The sequence below is a fragment of the Felis catus genome, chromosome X, assembly GCF_018350175.1.
Source record: "Felis catus isolate Fca126 chromosome X, F.catus_Fca126_mat1.0, whole genome shotgun sequence".
In the NCBI taxonomy this organism is placed as follows: Eukaryota; Metazoa; Chordata; class Mammalia; order Carnivora; family Felidae; genus Felis; species Felis catus.
The window spans coordinates 81,853,333-81,857,471 of NC_058386.1; positions in this window are offsets into that span (position 1 = coordinate 81,853,333).

Genomic DNA, 4,139 nt, shown 5'->3' on the forward strand with positions numbered 1-4,139 from the left:
GTCGTGAGTATCCTTTATGACATCATGTGTTCACATGGCTACTTCCTGTGTCAGTTTGGAATTCTGCCTACAACATTGCTAGGCCACTGATCACATGGCAATTCCATCCCTGCTATGGTAGGGAAAGAACAGGATGGGAAGTAAATGAACACTTGCCCTGTGGCAACCAACATTTGCTCAATGTTGGGCAGACTCATTAGATTTCTTTGACCTCCTCACAGAAACCCCATGATGACTGTATCCACAGTCCCTTGTCAGACCACAAATATTAGGCTCACAAGGGTTATGTCCATTTCCCAGGATTTCTCAGCCAAGTCCGTGGCAGAACAGAAATTGTGTCCTCACTATTGGTCTGCCTCAACATCCTAAGGGTTCCTCCAGCTACTGTGCTGGTTCTATTTTAATGGTGAACTTTCAGGTCTCCAGGACAGATTTCTGTGAGCAGACTAGGGATGATGGTTTGTGACCAAGAGCTGGTCACTCCTGCTTGGGGGTTGGGGGTGGGGGAAGGGTCCAGGTGCCTTGGACCAACTGGAGAGATCTGTCTTGAACTAGATGGAGAAATCTGTTCAGATCACAGGATTTGCAAGTTGAGTCACTTTGAGCTGACAGTGTCTGGCATATAATGGGGCCTAGTTAGTATTTGTTAAATGAATGTAGACAACAATGTAGATTTGGGATCAACAAAGCCACTTTTGAGAATCCATACATCTCAACCATTTCTAACCACATCTATTTATTCCGGGCGGGGGGCGGGGGAGGGGGGGGAAGGACTACAGAACTGTTTCATAACCTGCTTGTAAAACTAGCATGTGTTGAATTTTACTTTTGCAAAATTAGTATTTTTCATTACGTACAGTTAGAAATAGAGCTAATTCCCCCCCCCTCTTGATTATAGCTAAGACTACTGATTTTCTAATCGTAGGAAAGGGAGGCTTTTGCAAACTGGTGACAGAAATGAGGAGAGGCTTTCCTTAAATCCAGCAGAGATAGCTTCCTGGGTGTCTGGTATGTGTAGGAAGATTGTTCTGGACCTATATATATGTCTGTGGGTGCTCAGCTTGGTGACAGCATTATCATCCTTATCTCAGAGGAAAGTAAGAGTGTGTGTGTGTGTATGTGTGTGTACTCGCACGTATGTGCATGCGCACATGGGCATGTGTTAATATTATCTGCTTTACATTTGTATAATTAGATTACATATACATGTATTTCAAATCATGTTGGAAAGTGCATTGCCACAGAAAACTGGACTCTAATGTACATTTTCTTTTCATGTATTATGTATTATATATGGCCAATTTTTGCTTCTTGTATTTTTTTAATGTTTATTTACTTTTGAGAAAGAGAGAATCCCAAGCAGGCTCCATGTTCAGCACAGGGCCTGATGCAGGGCTTGATCCCAGGGCCGTGAGATCATGCCCTGAACCGAAATCAAGAGTCAGATGCTCAACTGACTGAGTCACCCAAGCACCTGTGCTACTTGTTTTTAATATTCCCTTTATGTTTTTTGTTTGTTTTTTGTTTTTTGTTTTTTGTTTTTGTTTTTGTTTCTTAGGGGCATCTGGGTGCTTCAGTCGGTTAAGCATCTGACTTTGACTCAGGTCATGGTCCCACGGTTTGTGAGTTGGAGCCCCACTTCAGGCTCTGTGCTGACAGCTCAGGATCTGGTGCCTGCTTCAGATTCTGTCTCCCTCTCTCAATCCATCCCCTGCTCACACTCTGTCTCTCAAAAATGAATAAACATTAAAAAAATAAGTTTTTTTACATCTTTGCATTTTAATATTTGAATTGATTTTCAAATTTAAAGTACTAGCATTCTCTATAAAAGGTATTTCTAATTGTGGGGAACAAATGGCCCAGTGAAGCATGGCTTGAGATTTAGGGCAGTTTCAAGATTTGAGTCCATGCTCTACGGCTTCCCAGAAGAAGCACATAAATATTTTAAATTATAAGAGACAATTTCCTAAGAGACAATTTCCTAATATATTTACACCAATATATTTCTCTACTAACAGTGCAGGAGAGTCTACACTATGCTCAAGTATTCAAAAGGCATTTAAGTGGCCGACTCTTAATTTTGGCTCAAGTTATCATCTCACAGTTCATGAGTTTGAGCCTGTGCTGACAGCACGGAGCCTGCTTGGGATTCTCTCTCTCCCTCAGCCCCCTCCCCACACGTGCTCATGCACATTACATTCTCTCTCTCTCTCTTAAAAAAATTCACTCTTATCCTTTGACCCAGACATTTCACTTTAAAAAAAAAATTAACATTTATTTATTCTTGAAGGAGAGAGAAAGACAGTGCAAGCAGGGGAGGGGGAGAGAGAGAGAGAGGGAGACACAGAATCCGAAGCAGGCTCTAGGCTCTGAGCTGTCAGCACAGAACCTGATACAGGGCTTGAACCCACAAGCTGTGAGATCATGACCTGAGCCGAAGTCAGATGCTTAACCAACTGAAACACCCAGACACCCCCAGATATTTCACTTTTAAAACTCACCATACAAAATATTCTTTGCTGAAATATATATACATATAATATATACTTCATAATACATATATATATTATATGTATATATAAATATATATACATACATACATATATAATATATATGTATATATATACCTACATACATATATATATAATATATATATTATATATACATACACATATATCATACATGTAATGATATGGCTGTGCTTAACAGGCCCTTTTATTCCCATTTTTTTTTATTTTTTTTAATTTTTTTTTCAACGTTTATTTATTTTTGGGACAGAGAGAGACAGAGCATGAATGGGGGAGGGGCAGAGAGAGAGGGAGACACAGAATCGGAAACAGGCTCCAGGCTCCGAGCCATCAGCCCAGAGCCTGACGCGGGGCTCGAACTCACGGACCGCGAGATCGTGACCTGGCTGAAGTCGGACGCTTAACCGACTGCGCCACCCAGGCGCCCCCCTTTTATTCCCATTTTTACACCATTTTTATTGAGCTATAATTGACATATAGCACTGTGTATGTTTAAGGAATACAGTATTATTATTTTATTTACATAAATGATTACCAAATTACCTTAGTTAACATTCATTATCTCATATAGATACAAAAAAATAAATAAATGAAAAAGACATGAAAGACATCTCCTTGTGATTAGAACTCTCTTAACACCTTTCAAATATACCATATGGCAGTATTAACTATGATCCTCATGTTGTCATATCCCTAATACTTATTTTTCTTATGACTGGAAGCTTGTACTTTTTTCAAAGTTTTTATCTGAATTCCAGTTAGTTAATGTACAGTGTTATATTAGTTTCAGGTATACAATATAGTAATTCAACAGTTCCATACATCATCTGGTGGTCGTCACGACAAGTGCACTCCTTAATCCCCATCACTTATTTCATCCATCCCTTCATTCACCTCCCCTCTCCTAACCATCAGATAGTTCTCTATAGTTAAGTGTCTGTCTCCTGCTTTGTCTCTCTCTCTCTCTCTCTCTCTCTCTCTCTCTCTCTCTCTTTCTCTTTTCTCTCTCTCTTTCTCTCTCCCCTCTCTCAGGTTTTTTTTTTCCTTTTGCTTACTGGTTTTGTTTCCTAACTTCCACATATGGGTGAAATCATATGGTATTTGTCTTTCTCTGACTGACTTATTTCACTTAGCATTATGCTCTCTAGCCCCAACCATGTTGGTGCAAGTGGCAAGATTTCCTTCTTCTTTATAAGCTCTTTGATACATGAAGACGAGAGTGGCTGATATTGACAGAAGAAGGGTAGAAATGATTGTCCCTGGAATCAAAGAGAGATGGGAAAGAAGGGACATGGGTACCTGACATACAGAGTAAAAAGGCCAAGGGATGGGTGTATGGGCCAGAAAGGTGAGGGTGATCATTGGGAAGAGAGTGAAGCACAAGTGGAAAAAGCTTCTGAGGTACTGGATTAATCCTGGTGATATGCACCCCTCTGGAAGCCTTCCTTTCTTTCTATGTGTGTTTTGTCTGTCTCTGTTACTTCATCTTCAAGTTGAAGACAAGAGAAACGGTTCCCACACAGTCTGAGAAAGGAGAGATGGTACAGGGTAACAGAGTGTAAAATGGGTCCCTTGGACAGAGGGCCAGATTTCAGGGCATGTTGGTCCCAG